This window comes from Falco cherrug, chromosome 3, assembly GCF_023634085.1.
Source record: "Falco cherrug isolate bFalChe1 chromosome 3, bFalChe1.pri, whole genome shotgun sequence".
Taxonomy (NCBI): domain Eukaryota; kingdom Metazoa; phylum Chordata; class Aves; order Falconiformes; family Falconidae; genus Falco; species Falco cherrug.
Genome location: NC_073699.1, coordinates 41,365,732 through 41,383,577, shown reverse-complemented (window position 1 = coordinate 41,383,577; position 17,846 = coordinate 41,365,732). Strand labels below are relative to the sequence as shown.

Genomic DNA, 17,846 nt, shown 5'->3' with positions numbered 1-17,846 from the left:
CTGAAACAAAACTCCTCTGAAGGAAATCTCTCCCACACAGTCTGCAAGACACTGGTCATCATCATGGCCATACGTCTTGTACAATTTTTCTGGTAAACAGAGGAACCACAAAGGCTTCCCTTCAATTTCCAGATACACTGGTGTAAGAGCCAACGATGAGTGTCCGTAAACAGAAAAGCCTCAAGCCTAGAAAAGAAGCCAGACAAGGATAGTTAGCATTTGTTTATGAAGGAAAATTGAATAATGTAGATCCAGTGGCATAAACATGTATCTAGGTATGATAATATACCTGTATGTGCAAAAATTCTTTCCCAGAATACAGTTATTTTTACTGTGGACTCACTATCTGACTAAAGAAATTTTTATTTCTGAATAATTCCTCCCTTTTGAAAGCAGCTCAGTTGCTTATTCTGGAACAGTGTCTACACAGCATGGACACTGGCATAGCTGGAGAACTGTGGGAACTTGCCTACTGACTGCTCTTTCTGACAGTTTTCCCAGTAAGCAAGTCCCATTAGCATCTGGGTGTGCACATATGAGACAGAAATAAGAGAGTCTGCCTTTATCAAAAATACCGAAAACCCAAATATTAAAATCTCACAAAACCATAATCTGCTTCTACAAAACACTCACAGCCTTCAAAACCACTCACTGCATCATGAAAAGCAGTAGAGGAGCACTGGAGCTCCTGAGAGCCTGTTACTGCATGAGCATCTGAATGATAAACTCTTGGTTTCCTACAGCTCTGTCTCATGGGATTTACTGTCTGCAATGGCTAAGAAGACACAAACTCCAGTTGAACTTCTCTCACTGAGGTGACATAAACGTGCAGGTTTTGAGGTATGTGACAACACACAACAACACACAAACTCCTAAATCTACCCGTGTCATGCTCTGGGTGCAAAGGTATATGTAGCAAGCCTCTTCACACAGCTGCCTTCTTTTTCTTAAACTTGTAGGAATTTAATTGTCTTTGAGAGTTTTGCCCACCTCTCACATTTAGCTGAAACTGATCAGTGGGTTCCAAAATTAGTAGTGACACACACAGACACATGCACACACATGGGTGGAACTTTCGGAATACAGAGATACCTACATTCAAATGGGAAGTAGCTGAGGAAAGGAATGGGAACTTCATTTATCATATATAACATATGGAAGAGAATTTCCCTGACTGACCATAAAGGTAGACTAGGCTGATTAGCATAGGCACAGATGTTTATGTCACAGATGTCGATTTCAAAGTGAATTCTCCTGGGAATCAGTACCACTTAGGATTTCCGCTACTGTAGTATCTTATCAGAAAACTTTGGAAGGTAGGCTGGGAGAAGATGGTTGAACTTTTTTAAAAATCACACATCTGTATGTTCCCAAGCCAGGGGCCAAGGAAGTACATAAAATGGGGGGAAATTAACGCAGTATGTGAGCATTCAAAATTTAACCTAATTTTTATTTGATTGTAATTGAAATCATGGTGGCGATACTGCCCAATCTGATTCCTGGATGGCTTTCAAAATGATTAGGAGGTTTTTGAATTTCTTAAAAAAAAAGGGGGGGGGGGGGGAAGCTGATAAATGTTGTGTTGGAAAGCCTTCAACCCAGCAGCGAAATGTGCAACACTGAAGGCAGAATCTCAGAGCTATAAAATGAGATGAAGCCCGAGCAACACAATGCAGAGGGCAAAGCTACAAAGGACCTGTTAGGAAGCCCGAGAAAGGACAGCTTGAAAAGAAGAACAGCTTTCTAATCCCATACCTGAAATATAGAGGGGCATCACTGAATGAGGGAGTGAGAGTTCCTCCCGTTACCAGGAATGATCAAGGACTTCCCATTAAAAAGCAATAAAGAGGAACTAGTAAACTCTGTGGGAGGGAGGAAGCGGCAGCAGGAGCAGCAGCAGTCTCAGTCACCACCTGCTACCCCAAGACCCGATGACAGAAGTGTGTGAGTCCTCACCCTGCGCGGGGTCCCGGCCGCCCAGGCAGCGCACTCGGCAGCCCCCGGCAGGACAGCGGGGCTGGGGCGGGCTGCGGGGCTGTCAGGGGTGTGCTCATTCCCTGTATGGGAGCCTTAGTATGGGTGCGCTCCAGTCTGAGAGGGGGATCCCCTGCCCTGGTGGGGGTGTAGTGTGGGGGTGGGGTGTGTGTATGTGTGCATCCCCCGCCTGGGTGTGTGTGTGTGTGTGTGGTAGTATAGCTTGTGTGTGTGCATGCATGTGCGTCAGTGTGTGAGTGCATCCCCTGCCTGTGGCATTGATACAGTGTCTGTATATGTATATGTACGTGTGTGAGTGCATCCCCTGCCTGTGGCATTGATACAGTGTCTGTATATGTATATGTACGTGTGTGTGTGCATCCCCTGCCTGGGCTGGGGTGCGGGCTGTATACATCCCCCGGCTGGGTTAACGCGGGGTAGGGGTGTGTGTGCCCCCCCCGCCTCCCCCCCCCCCCCCCTCCCCGCCTGGGGGGCAGTACGGGGTGCCTGCGGGTGCGAGCATCCCCTGCCCGGCCGGGGGAGCGAGGAGCAGGCGCGGGCGCGCGCAGCCGGGGAGGGGGCGGCGCGGGGGGCAGGGGGCGCCCCGCGTGCCCCGGCCGGGAGCGACCGTGTCCCCCCGCCCCGCCGCCGCCGCCGCCGCCGCGCACAGCCGCAGACACGGGCGGCCGCGCCGGCAGCCGGGGATTACAGCGGGGCGAGGGCAGCGCGGGCTCGGCTTTTATCCGACCCCCCACACCCCCCCGCCACCCCAGCCGCTCGCCACGCTGCTCGCTCGGCGGCTTTTCATCTCCGGGGGCAGGAGGGAGATGTCTTCGCCGTGGTTTTTCCACCCCCAGTCCTCTCCGTGCCGGGGGGGGCGGTGATGTGGAGCCGGGAATGTAGAGGAAAACCCTCCCCGGGAGGGAGCGACCAAAACAAACCTCTCGCCGTGGCTCCGGCGGCCGCGCAGCGCCCGGGGAAGCCCGAGCAGCCCCTGCCAGCGCCGGGGAATCCCTCCTCCAGCCCCCGGCGGTGCCCCGGGCGCCCGCGGAGCAAGGTAAGCGGGCGGGCATCGCTCCTCCGCCGAGGGCTGCCTTCTGGTTTTATTCGTGGGTTTTTGTTAGGTACCGAGTCTTCCACGCCTCTCGCACTGACGGGAGTTGCAAGGGAGGCGAAAGCTGCCGCTGCCCCCGGCGGGCTGCGGGGCGCCCGGGCCGGCGGGACGCGGCTCTCCCGCGGGGAGCCCCGGGGGTGCGGGCGGGGGGCGCCGGGGGAGCCGGGCACGCTCGGCGGGGCTGGACCCCCGCAGGGTTTCTCCCCGGCTGCCTGGATCAGTCTGAGGGAGAATAATGCAGCCCTCACGCTGGAGCGCTTTGGAAGCCGCGGCTTGTATTTTTGTTCCTCCAGAGCTTCTAAAGGGAGGGGGGTGGGTGACATTTCGTAGTATTCTACCTCCTGCCGCGGATGAGCTTTAAAGATAAAGGCTCGTCATTTGTGTCCGATGCTCTAATAGCGCTTGTGGGGAACCTGATGATACAAAAGCTCGGCGTTCTCGGTAGATAGCTGTCATTTCGATTACCCCAATGAAAAAAACCCTCTGTCAAAGAAGAAAAACCGTAGCATTGTGCTAGTCTGAAATACACTGGCATGTATGCTTTCTGTAGATATGTAGCATGCTGCCAGTCCCCTGGGTTTCCGAACCCGTGTTTTTATAAACAGGCATGCTCGCTGCATGCTTTCTACAAACCCTTCAGTGTGTTTCCTGTATGAGAATTTCACTACCCGAGTGAAGGTGGACCTTTGTTTATACCCTATGTATGTACTGTCCGCATTTATAGTTTGTCTTGGACTTTATTCAACTCAAGTTACATAATGATTAAGATATAAATAAACAGTATATTTGCAGTTTCTTGAACATTTTAGTTCATTGCAGATGAGACCGTCTCTAGCATCACCGCCAAAATTGTCACTTCTGAAATGTTTGTATAAAAAGGGAAGTGTCAGTAGCATCAGGTGGAGGCAACATTCCTTAGCAGATACACAGTCATCAGACCTTGCTATTAAAAGGACACCTAAGCAAAGGATTTCAGTGACCCCATCCTGTAGCTCTGAGGAGCTGCCAGGACTGGTTTAGAAGAGGAAGAACAGCAACGAGGCTGGACAGGAAAGCCTGTCTGGTGAGGTTTTGCTTTAAAAACACTTGGAGTTCAAGTTTGCTCAGCTGGCAAATCACATCCAAGTTAGTGCAGAGCTAGCACCGGGCATTAGGGGCTAGGCAAAGTCTGAGAAATGAAATGGCCTACCAAGCCTGGGGCACGATTGTCCTCCCAGGGAGTTTTACTAGAAACTTTCAGGAGAGCAGGGTCAGGCAGTACATGCCTCCTGTGAGATTGGTTTGCTCTGTGACCACCTGAGATGTACTAGCAAAGCTTTGGAATTCTTTCCCAGGGAGATGAGGTACAGTACACCAAAAAAAAGTTTGTTGCTGGTTCTTAGCACTGCTGTCATTTCCATTCAGACTACAATTGATAAACCACCTCTTTGCTCAGCCTTATTGGAACTTGCAGCTGCCTTGTGGGTTTTTTTAATTTTTTTTTTAATTTTTATTTTAAAATGATGCTTCCACAGGCCGCTCTCACAACAGCGTCCAAATTGCTCTCGCCTCCTTTCTCAGCTGGACGCTGTCACTGGGGCTCAGCAGGTTGGCCTCGTTCAGACATATGCAGACAGTAAAAACGAAAACATCTTCAGCTTGAGATGAGGGAGAAGCGCTGTTCGGAGCAGCATGCTTCAGTCTGAGCAATTCTGTTGGCTTCAGTGTTTTGAAATGTCCCGTTGCCGTAACAATGCCATATCATATGTATTTATTTATTCATGCTCAGCTTTTTTTTTTTCTAAGTGCAAGTTAATTGGCAAATTCTGGCTTGCCACTCAAGGCAAGGCGAGGAGTTGAGATTCGCAATAGCTTTCTTGCCAACATTTGAGATTTTGCCAAACGGCTTGCTACTGTGACTTTTAGAAGAAAATCTTGGTCTTACGTGACTTCCTTCAGCTTCATGGCACTACATGCACAGGTAAAATATTTTTCATGGCACTACCATATTTAAAGCTACCTTACTGGAGGACATTTCAGTCAGTGTTTTACTCCGTATGTTGTTCTTATATAAACAGCACATTGGGGAAGGGCTGTTGGGTTGTGTGTCTGTGTGAGTGTCTATGGAATATGTAGTCTTACTGAATGGGAGATGAGGTATCTGCTGAAGGGGGCAGTGACTGGGAGCATGACAGTGCTGTGGGATCCCACTGCAGACCCCTTTGAAGGTGTCTGTTCTTCCAGAGTACAGACCTGCTGCTCCTGACAGGCAGACACCAGGAGGGAAAGCTGGGAGCCAGAAAGGGAAGCTCTTAAAGTTATGAGCCACTCCAGCCTCATCAGAGTAGACATACATGCATTCTAAAACTGTATTGTTTGAATGTTTTCAGGGGTCATTTCTATTAACTCATCATGTCATTGCATAATACTTTCTGACCCAGCAACCCTATGATCACAGCTCTTGGAGTTAAATAATGATCGCCTCTGAAAGGACTTTCCCTTTTTCTATAGTATTGCTCTAGGAAATTTTTTCATTTTTAGAAATAAGTTTTTTTACCTAATAGGTGTCTGAATATTATAAATTTGGATGCACAATAAAAACAAGCTTTTGTTTACTTTGTTGAGTTGTACTATTTCTACTCTTATTAGGATATGAGCACCCTAAGAGAAAATATTTTTGATTTCTCATGAGTGACTGGCATCTTTCTCTTATGGTTATTGCTGAGGTAGTGGCACTGGGTATTTAATTTCTTGGATTTTGTAATAAATCTTTGAGACATGTTTTAACACACAACTTAGCAGGTCGAAATGAGTGTTCCTAATGATAATCTTAACTGTAAATCAAAATAAACTTTCTGATTTTTAATTGCAGAAATCTCTAAGACTTACAACAGTGTTCTGTGGGATACTGTGAAAATAAATTGCTTGGGACATTATAGACTAGATTTTTTCCTATTGTAAATGTAGATTTTTCTGTAATCCCATAGCTTTCTATGTTTATTTGTCTATAACTCTGGCTATATGGAAAGGATTTGGAAAGAATTTAATTCTTTTTAATTCTTTCTTGACTACTATGCAATTTTAGATATCTATTGCATGCTATAATAAATAGATTGCTTAGTGATGCTCAGTGCATATATATTAAATCATATGATTAAATATAAAAATCGAACAGAGAAGCTGAACAACTCAATTTTTTATTGACTAGAACATGGACGTTTCTTATCTTGGTTAGCTATAGGTATAAAGACAGTCTCAGTATAACTTCCCAGACCACTAAACACCATAAAAGCCTTAGATATAATATGCATCAGTCAAGATATTTTAAATCTATTAAGCTTAAAACTGTTTGTATTCTCCATTAAAGCTGGAAGGACTGTGAAGACTATTCTGCTTTTCGTCCTTCCCGATGCTCATTACAGCACATGCAGGAACTTCAGTGCAAGTCGACATTGGCATCCTCCTGAAGTTTCATTTGTTTCCTGTGCAATACATCCCTTTCTTCCAAGGCTGGAGGGCTGGAGTAAACTGAGTAGTTTTTAGACTGAGGAGCTACTTTTTTCAGCAGTGTGAAAGTATGATGATGTTAACTGCATACTCAGTAAATAACAAATATTATTTTGAACTTACTTGTTCATGGATTATGGTGACCGCATGAGCAATATGGAAACAGTAATGGAAGAGTCTTAGGCCACTAAAATCAGTGGTTTTTTTAATTTATTTTTTCTAATGCAGGAAATCTATATTTAGCCGTAATGGTAGATCAGCTGTGACTTAGGTATCTGGCTTCTATATGGCCCTATTCCTCCTCCGGATGACTATAAAGAGGAGTCAGTAGCATCACTGCTGGCAGCAGCAACAGAGTCAGAACAACAATCTATTAGCTAATAAATAATATATGTCACGCTGGCATAATGCAGCTCTGAATATTTAGGAGTAGGTTGTGATAAGCAGCAATTGTAGTCTTTACAAGGAGCAATGGCAGTCTACCAATTTACGCTCATAATACCATGACAGAGGCACGGTGGTACGCTGTGAGAATGCACAAGCGTAGATACAGTCCAAGCCCAGATGGAGGGACTGAGCAGCTCTCTTATCACAGCACTGGCACATGATACAGGAGAAGGCTCTACGCTGGTCAGTGCTTCTCCCGGGGAAGTCATGCTTGCCATTGCAGGGTATTTTTCGTGCTGCCATCGTATTTGGGTATTAGCTTGTTAGGTAAATAAACATCAGCCCTTTAGGTAAAACCATGTAACAAGGAAATGAATGCAAAGCTGTGCTGATAATTAACTGAACAAAGCTCTCAAACGTAATCTTCTTTGATGACACTGGAGATGAGCTTCTCCCCCTGGTTGCCTAACAAGTTAAGAAATAGAAATCAATTATGGCAGTAGAGTCCAAATACAGAATAAATTTGCCTCAGAGCATTAATAAGACATCTCAAGGCAGTTCATAAAATATTTTTGCACAGTACCTCATCAATAGTTAACTTTCAGAAAATTAGCTGCATTTTAAATATATATAGAGAAAAATTACAACCAAACTCAACAACTCAAAATGAGGCCATAATGCTGCTAAGGGGTTTTTAGTTGTGTCTTTTGCCCTTTTGAAGTGTGAGGCTTTGGTTTACCTACAAGGTTCATGATCTCATCTCAGCTGGATGTGCTCTCAGATGACTGAATAATCCTGCTGTAATTTATGACCATAAATTCAGTGTAATTTTGCATATACCAGAGAGATCCTGAGACAGTTTGAGCAGAAAGTGCTGGCAGGCTGCAGCAGCTAGAAGAATCCCACTAATGTATTTAAGCAGACTCAAAACAGTGAACTGGCCTAATTAGCCTTGAAATCAGAAAGCTATGAATGACACTATTGTTCGTGCTCTTCCAGTAGCTGCTGAGATTAACAGCACACGTAGTTGATCTACCTTGACAATAGTGCCATCTAGAAGGTCTTGCCTTCTAGATATTTCCATTTTATGCTTTCTTCGTTCTCATTATTGCTGATATAGAGTGAACTTCTTAACTGTGCAGGCCTCATGCTTGAATTTATATTCAGGACTAGCCTGTCTACCGATAGTCACTTTAGTCTCTATCTAGGCATGTCATTGAAGTAGCGTTAGCAGTGCTGGGTGTCTTCTGCTACCCTTGAACTAAAGAAGGAGTAAGAATGTTTGGCTGATCCAGCATGTTTACAGATCATCTAGTAGGAGCAGAAATACTTTTTTTGCAGTAGTCTTGTGGCTAGGGTACTCACTGGGAAAATCAAGCTTTTAGGCCTTTCTGAGATTAACATGATATAAACAACTATTTCACCTCTTGTAATCCAAGATTCTGCCCAGACAAAGGACTACTCATCTGTCCATTCCTGTTTCCTTCCGAGTGCAGGCTGCCTCATTCTTGCTTAGTAGGAACAGGGAGGGTGGTCTCCATCCCTGCGCCTGTCCTGGGAATTACTTGCAGCAGCGGTAGCCTACAAAATATAAACCACAGGTTTGAGTCACCAGGGATGAACGTAGTCCCTGGGTGAAAGTATAATAACCAGGTAATTACATCAGTAGGTTGTTATCACCACCTCTGGGTGTATTTTGAAAAGAGTGGGCCTTGTGCAGTTCTTCTGAAGGACTGTTACGTGCCTCTCATAGAAGGAGATTTCCAGGCTTGGGCTATCATGTGGGTGAGTTGTGTTCCTTTTGATCCTGGTTATGCACTGAGTCTGGATGGGAGTTCAGAATATCTTCTTTCTGACCATAAAGTATTGTGTTGATCCTGCCTTAGAGGTTCCCACACACTTCTTTGAGCTTGAGTCTTGCATGTTTAATATTAGAAAACCTGAACTAATGGCTCTGATGAAGCACATTTTTTAAGAGGATGCTGTGGCTTTTAAAAATAGATTTTAGCTTCACAGAGCTAAACAAATTAATTTACAGTGTCAGTTTTTAAAAAGTTTCCTTTTAGCCTGTCTTGATTTCAGAATTACAGCAACAGTAGCACGAGGTTGTGCATGGTAGATAGTCCTCACTTTCTTCTTTTGCCAGGTCAATTTGAGGGTCAATAATATCAATACTATGGTATCAGCTGCCTTTAAGCTTGACATTCGGCTTTCCAAAACTTATGCAGTCTCCACTCGTGGTAGGACTAAAAGCATGAAAATGAAGTGCAGCTTCTCTCTACAGTGTTAAACTGGAGTTCCTAAGAACAGCTCTCCCTTCCCCAGTCCCCAAGCCGGCAGTACCTTTGTGCAGTATGTGGAACCAAAACACTTTAGATAAGGTCAGGAATCAAAGTTTTCTGCTTTCTGGGTGACTGCTTCTCTCCGATGGGCAAAATAAGATGACAGGTTGTCATAGGCTCTGAGCAATTTTTAATAGTATTTTGGGGTCTTTTTCAAGGCATTCCATAGTTTAAGACATCAAAACGTTGAAGGGATGGATTCCCCAGAATCAAGCCTAGAGCAAAATGTGTCTTAATTTTTAATGGAAAAAGCTTTTTGTGAATACTCGTTGATGCTGTGACCTTGGGGACATTCCCAGCTATGTACAAAGGCGCTTGTCAGAACTGAGTCACCCAAAAATCATGGCCTTGATTCATTCCTTCCAGCTTCAGTGCTTCTGTGAAGCACCAGAGATAGGGAACGTAGGCTGTACTCCTGCTGGGTAGAGTTACTGGGTTGAAGCAAGCATCTCTTGAATAAATCTGCCTGACATAGGCTGAAATCTTTGGCCATGTCTCTTCCTATCTGTTGTCCAGGTACGTCTAAGCCTGCCCTTCCCCTTGACTGAATCAGGGAATGGTCCAGTCAGAAGTGGTTCCAAATGAAATTTTTGACAGAGGCAGAAATTGAACCCAAATGTTTTAATCTCAAAGAAGTAACTTGAGAATACAACCATGCTTTCCTTAATTGTAGATCAAGGATGGTGGTGTTGCATGTTTAGCCTTTATTAGAAAACTCAAAACGTTACACTGGGATTCTGGACAAAGTGCCACAGCCAGAGTTTTGGGTGCAGTTTCACTCAAAAAGAGATAAAATCTGACCTTTCTCAACGTGCCTCGTTGCTTCAGACATCATTCTCTGTGTATATAGGATAATACTATATTTTGTGCAATATTTCCCTGCCTAGAAACGTAGAATCATCACTCAGTAATACACTGTGCAATCTTTTCTTCAGGAGAACAAAAAGACATCTGTGAAGTTCTTCAGTGCTTTCAGCTAGTTGGCAGCACTGGTATTGGTAGGGAGCAGTGGAAGATCTAAGGGTTATAGAAGATACCACATTTAAAATAGCCCTAAAACTAATTGTTTTAGGACAACTGGTTACAATAGTGCCCCCTCAAAAGAGCAAATGATGTATTGACAGTCTCTTCCATCATCTTAATGCACTGCAATGCAATTAGGAAAAAAAATCCTGTAACAGATGAATAAATTGCAATTCAAAGCTCCAATTTATTAATATTAATGTATTTACTATTATCACTGTATCCTGTATATGTAGTATCTGTATATCCTCAAATAATTATATGGAAGCATTAATCAAAACTGTAGATCCAGAGTGCTAGTTGCGATATATAGTCTTATTTAGCCCTGAAATGAGGATCTTATAATCACATTTCTGTAATATCTGATTGTTTTAAATTAAAGAAAATGATCTGCCATTTGGCCTTGTACTTCTCTGTGACAGCTCATCCCCTCTGAAATTTCCAGGGAAGGCTAAATACACAGTGAAAACCAGTATCTTTGGCAAAAGCAGTAAGTCAGCCCCTAGCAACCAATTGTAAACATAAATAGTAAAGTGCAGACACCACAGACAATTACATCCTAAACAAGAGATGCTTAAACCTGGGCTGCAATGGAAGTGTAACTGTTTTTGTAAACTGAGCAGGAATGCATCAGGATTGTTTTGTAAGTATCATATAGCCACGCTTGTCACAAGCACTAACAGCAGAGCATTGCTAATAAGGAAAGCCAGAGAAGCAGAGCTGGTCTGGAATAAAGGCTGATGGCGATCTTGATTCAGCACTGGGATGGATGGCAAAGCCATGTTCATCGCTCTCTTGAGACCTCAGTGCAGTCTGATGGGGTGCTCCAAACCCAGCTCTCAGCTGCAGAGTTATGGTGAGGTCCGACTGAAAAAAGCCACTTGAGTCCTAAATTCCATATGAGTCTTGGGGTAAAATTACACTGAACACTGTCAAGAGCATTCAGCCTTTTGGTGTGTTATCCACATCGCCTGTAGTGGAGCCTCGGGCCCACTGACAAGGCTTTACCTTGAGTAAGAGCTCCAGTAAGTAATTGCAAATGCTACTAGGGCAGTCAAAAAATGCAAATAGGCCAAAACTGTCAAGCTTGTGTGACTACAAGATTTTACAAATGTTTTATCAGTTATACTCTCCCTCTTTTTCTGTCTTCTGTCTCCGTACCTATTTCTTTCTGACTTTTCTTATCCAAGGCTCTCAGGGAATACATACAGCCTCTGAGTCTGCTGCTCCTTGGTGAAGTTCATCTCATCCATCTAAAAGACATGTCTGTACTCAAGATGGTGAGAACAGGGATTTAGCAGATAGACTGATTTAGTCGATTTGAAAAGTTCATTTATAAAAGGCCCCATCTCTTTCAAGTGTTTTCTGCAGATCTCTGAGTCTTTGTGCGGCCAACGTTTAAATTTTCACATACCAGGAATAAATCATCTGTAAGGTCTGTGATGAAATAGACATAATCAGCGTTTTAGACCAGTTAGCCATAGTCACGCCCTAAGAGCTGGTTTTGTGGGATATATTCTTAAAGCAAGATCTGACTTTCCAGAGACCAGCCCGTTCACAGCTGTAAGCAGAGCTCTCAAGGTTACAGGTGTGACTCGGTCGTTGGTCATGGAAAGACCCAGCTCTCTTACAGTGCCTGTCACCCACCAGCAATGGCTCTGACCACGGCTGTGGTCTGGTGTGAGCCAGCCATAGATCATGGGGAAGGCTGTGTCACAGGCGAGACAGGCTCAGGCTACATCTTTGCCCCTTCAGGCCATGTAGCTTCAAGTGGTTTCAGCCACTTGGCTCTGAGGACTTGAGCCCAGGTGCTATCTCCGGTAGTTTGGACAATCAAAGCTCAGCTGTTTCTCTCCTGTGAACGCATGCATGTGTTCCTGCATATAGATATGAATCTGAGACATACACACGATGCTCAGGAATACTTTGACATGTTTCCTGACACTTCCTGCGTTCAGGTTGCCAATCCTTAACTGTATGAGATGTGACTTCTGTGAAGGTGGGAAATGGAAATAAGGAACACCTCATCTGGGCAGGATGTTTTTATTCAGTTTTAGCTATCATCTCAGCCATTTTTTAAAAACTGAAATGAAGGAAAAATGCTATTAATAAAGGTCCCACAGCTCACCATTAAGAAACTGCAGGTCTTCATATTTTGAAACAAAGAACAGACATTGGATAGCAGAGATATTACAGCAAAGCAGAGGCTGGAAAAAGCACAATAATACAATCAAGTAAGTTGGGACTTAAAGCTCCAGAAATTTGTTTAGTTGGTAGAAATGTACTAGTTTGTCACAACTAACTTGCTCTATCTTTTCTTGACCAACTTGCTGTACCCCAGGTTATTAGGCTTCAAGAGTCAGACGCTGAGATGGGCACAGGCTCTAAGGCTTATTAGATTCATAGAATCACAGAATGTTTCCAGTTGCAAGGGACCCATAAGGATCATTGAGTCCAACTCCCTGTTCCTCGCAAGACTATAAAACCCTAAAAACTAATCCCTGTGACTAAGATCGTTGTCTGGACTCTTCCTGAACTCTGACAAGTTTGGTGTCGTAACCACTTCCCTGGGCAGCCTGTTCTAGTGACCAGCCACCTTCTCAGTGAAGAACCTTTTCCTAATGTCCAGTCTGAACTTCTCTTGATGTTACGCTTACAAAAAACTAAAGGCAGTTTTTCCAGAAAGTGTTACATATCTGCATTAAATACAGACTGCGGGTCGGATTTTTGCTACACTTTTAATAAGTCATTTTTAATAGCCAAACTAGTCATTGCAACAATTATCTCCCCAGATTTTTCTGGAGTTCAGGGAGTGTTTTTGCTTGGGAAAAAGAAAAAATATTGGTATTAGATTTTCCAGACCTAAAAAAAAAACCCCACATGGAATGGGACCACCCAAATTATTTTGTTTAATAATTCCAAAATATCTCATTTTGATACTTATTTTTTAAAAAAATAAACATTAGTACATTTAGAACCAGAAATCTAGTTTAAAAAATATTGAAGGCAGACTTCCAACAAATTCTGAAAACTTCTTGCATTTGTTTCCAAAGCAAGGAAATTAATTGATACAATCTTTCCTTGCAAACTTAATGAGTTTTGACAAAAGGACATCTTCTGACAAACATGGTAAAAATTTGTCTCTTAGAAGTCAGAAGAAAGCAAATTTGTTCCCCTTTCCTAGGGGCCTTATGATACAGCCTTTTCTTAGATGTTACATACTTTTTTCCTCACAGTGCCCTAAATGCACAGAAAGGATGTGCTTCAACAGTGGTGTGCTTATGTAGTGTAGCATCTCCACCTTCTTTGGTGTAATTTGTATGGCAAAAGTTGGGAGGGGAGTTTAGGACTAAGGATGCAGAAGTAGCTTTGATGTGAATCTTTGGAACGAAGTCTTGCACGTGCAGTCCATGGAAGAGGCCAGCTGACACGGTGACCACTGTGCATGCAGTTAAACTCACCTAGGCTCCAAAGCAGATGGCTACAGACAAGCCACTTATTAGGACCAGACCTTGAAGCCTGCTGACTCTCAAGCCATCCCTGCAAATTGTTTAGGAGAGTCCTAGCAGTGCCGTGCCAGGCGATGCTCTGGCAATGTGACGGCACAGGTAACTGAGTTCCTTTGCCTGAGGGTTTAATCTGCACATGTAGGCATGCCCATCAAATGTGATAAAAATGCTAAGGAATCTGTAAAAAACAGCTATGTCAATTTGAGCAGCCAGAATTATTGCATACTTCAGGCATCTATGATCTTAATTCCTCCATTATAAAGCACTGGTAATAATGGCCTCCTAGTGATGTTGAGAAGGGAAACTCAGGGATACCCTGGAAGCACTCAGGATAGTGGGAGCTCCCTGGGGGATATTCGTCACTGTGCGTAGTGTTGGGTTTGCAGTAAGACATGCTAAATAACATCAGAGAGCAAATACTGAATGAGAAAGATGAAAAGAAATAATAGATAATTACCCGTTCACTTAAAGCAGAAGGGATTGGTGTGGAGGATCACACCATTAAAAGCTGTACGCATATGGTACAGGGGAATACACTTAACCTTCTTTCTTGCTTTCCCTAGCTTTTTGAGTAGTAGCCTTTACAATTTTAAGTTTTATTTAATGCAAAGAATTGGCTCTGATTTTGGAAGGTTTGATATTGCAGGCATTTTCCTACAAAGTAGTTTTATTATTGCAAGGAAAGAATAAGGGGTGTGTCTGGAGTTGCTCTTAAATGTCTCTGGTTAGAATTTGTGTCTTTCTCTACCAATTGCTAAGCAGAGCTGGTGAGCAGCAGGCTGGCTTTGCTGGCCAGCAGAGGGGCAGTCTCATTTCTCACTAGTGCAAGCTGGACAAAGTGCATGGTGGATTTGCACACAGCCAAAAGGTTAAGGCAACAGACTAAACTGAAAAATATTTCAAGCTGCCTTGGGACAAAAATTGCAGTGTCCTGAGTTCGTTGCAGTAGCCAAAGTCCAGAAAGGTTATTTATTGAATTGCAAAGGTAAACTCACTTGCACAATTTTGTTGTATTGAAATATCTGGTGATTTTGTGTAAATTTTTTTATGTGGATTATAAAGTTAAAAATATTACGTAGTTAAAATAGAGGCTATTGATTACAGTTTTGTTAGAGGCACAAGCTAAGCAGGCTCTGTAGTCCAGGCTTGGGGAAAATCTGCACAGGAAGAAATTTTAAAAACTTACTGGCAACAGAAGGTGTGAAGAAAGGCACTTAGGAAGCAAACTAGAAGAATATTTTTTTAAGTCATATAATCAGCTGCTTTTATGTATTTCAATGAAAAAAGCTCTGAAAAAAAGGCAAAAATAGCCCTCACACTTCAGCATTCTTCATTTGGGAAAATGCTTTTTATTTTTGATCTTTTCAGAGTGCTATATGTTGTTCATCCCTTGGTACATATGTACATACATAGCACCTTGGATCCAGTCTTCTCAATAAATGTAGCGTTGTTTCACTGCTGACTTCAGTATGACCACAGTTAACCAGAATTTTTAAAGCCTTTTAGAAAAGCCATGTTTCCTCAACTAGGGAGATGCAACCAATAATTACACTGACAAATCAGAAAATATTTTATCAGCTTTAGACTGGTCTTGGTGACACTATAATTTTGCATTGTTTAACAAATCTGTGTGATAAGTACACTGCATAAGAGCTAAAACAATGCATAGCCTTGCATATATTTAGTTTTTGTAATCAGAAAAGCAAATGAGGATATGGCTAACCTAAGATTATTCAGGTCAACTGCTTGATTCCTACTGTGTTTTACTTGGTATTGCTAATATTAGGGTACACATATTAATTAAAAAAAAAGAAGAAATCTCTGAGATTCAATCGTGAATAAACTAACGAACCTCTGTAGAAATTGTATGAAGGCTTGGCTGATTTTATGGAGCATGACAGAACCTCTCTATGAATTTCTTAAATTCTTGTGTTTCGTTATGTAAGACATCCTTTACAGGAGAAACATCATTGTGCATTAAAGCCTAAAAGGATTTTTTTTTCATAAAAGGTTGTAAATACTTCCTCTGTGGAGAAATACCCTTTCATAACTGCTGGGTGTTTTAGGTGGTTGCCTTTATGTCAGCAGACTGATAAATGCATCACAGACCAGTAGGAGATGATTACGTGAAGAAACCTTGGAAAGACTTGAGTCCCTCCTTCTCAAAGCCCCCCAGTGAGGAGTGCAATAAGGAGGAGGGTAAAACCAGAGGAAAAGTCAGTCTAAGGTGAAGAAGAAAAAAAGCAAAACACAAACCAAACACAACAGAAAGCAATATGCATTATGTAAACCTACTGATGTCAGGGCTTTGATTGTGATATGACATTTATCTTTGTAAGTGAAGTTATCAGTTTATTGTTTTCATGAATGAAGGTACATGTTACAGGCTTAAACCCTTGCGTAAATAGGCACAGAGGTGCTGTGGGTTGCACTGGGAGATAGGAGGGAGCTTCACAGTGCAGTGCTGGAGGCAGGATAGGAAGAGGCAGAGTAATGTGGCCCTTGTGTTTTTGAAGTAGGTTCAGCTTGAAACTGCTAACATGGTGATGTTTCGGGCTGTTGCCATCATGGGGGTTAACAAGACAGTGAGTTATGCACTCAACTGAAAATTAAAAAAAAAAAAAAGAAAGAAATTCTGTAAATGTAAATATTACTTTGATGGGTAATTTTCCTTTTCCCTTATGTTTTTAGACACGGAAGTCTAGTAATACCTGCATCATACATGGCTGAGCCTTATTATTGCTTTATCTGTTGTTGGAGAAACTGTTAAAGTTTAGATATAATGGGATCTAGTAATTTTAATTTTATACTAGCAACATATTTAACACTGGCTTAATTGTGTCATCTGACATGCTGAAATAATTCTTTAGTTTTTCTTAATACTTTTAGGAAAGGATTATTCTAGATCCTCACTGTTCTGTTCAGGATCTGGTCTTTGTGATCTCCTAATTCCCTTTCAAATTTCTGCCTTTTTTTTATGGTGAGTTTGTGCCTATTTTTTCTTATGCTATTATGGTCCATCAGTACAAACAGTTCTCCCTCCTCAGTGTTTGCCCCTGATGTATTTATAGGTAACAATCCCTCCCATCACAACCTTCATGCTTACTCTGCAAAGAGGATCAAATTCTTGTTCACAGCAAATGCTTTGTTAAAGCTGGAGTTATTTTGCTTTAAGGAAAAAGACCAGACTGCCAAACTGTTGATTTGCAGGGAGTGGGAAAAGGAGATGTCAGCTTTGGGAAGTTCCTAAGGAGGACTTTCCTACTTCAGAAGAGGAGCTTCTCTAAACATTCTTAATATTCTTTTTCCCTTTGGGACATGATGCCACTGCTAGGTTATTATTTAAGCATTGTGTCAGATAATGGACCGTAGCAGAGGTGGTGTGTGGGATCCCTTCCTGTTTGATACTGGTATTCCAGATTTGGTGACGAACAGCTGCACTTTGGAGTTCACTGAAGCGCTAGGCACGGGGAGTGAGAATGCACTTGTGGATTATTAAAACTGAGATTGCTGATTGCTGTCATGCAATCATGGCTCTGCAGCAACTGAACAGGTGAACAAGTGGAGCAAAGAAGAGCCTTTCTGAGGAGCTAGGGAACAATATGCACAGTCCTTGCATATACAACATGTATTACTGGTCAGCTGGCTGCTGAAGCGTTAGGATTCTTTTGACTTATTTGTAAAGGTTTCAGCACTGTCTGGTGCTAGGAAGTTTGACTTGTCAAGATGGCAATTGAATTGCTTGGTGAGTAACATCTGGGCATGAAATAATACAGCAAATCAGGATGTGAGTTGAGAGAAGGAGGGATGCAGTTTGTTTTTGCAGGATGTGCTCTAACGGTTTTGTTCAGTTTCAGTAACTCCAAAATTTGAATTTTTCAATAAAAGGGAAGCTAGCCTCTCACTTTTTCCTTAGAGATGTCCCTAAAATCTTTCCTTTAGGATACCTCACAAATTAATTAGTAAGTAATCAAATTAAACTAACATGGCTGCATCAGAAACTGGTTCAAA

The 17,846-nt window shown here is 42.7% G+C and overlaps 1 protein-coding gene across 1 annotated transcript in view; it reads left to right on the top strand.

Moving 5' to 3' along the window:
• The first annotated feature begins 2,609 nt into the window (after nt 1-2,609).
• Nucleotides 2,610-17,846, top strand: part of KCNB2 (potassium voltage-gated channel subfamily B member 2) — a 204,650-nt gene continuing 189,413 nt past the window's right edge. Inside the window, exon 1 of the mRNA XM_055706148.1 lies at nt 2,610-3,031. The gene's annotated coding sequence lies outside the window, so the exon portion shown is untranslated. The remainder of the gene's footprint in view (nt 3,032-17,846) is intronic.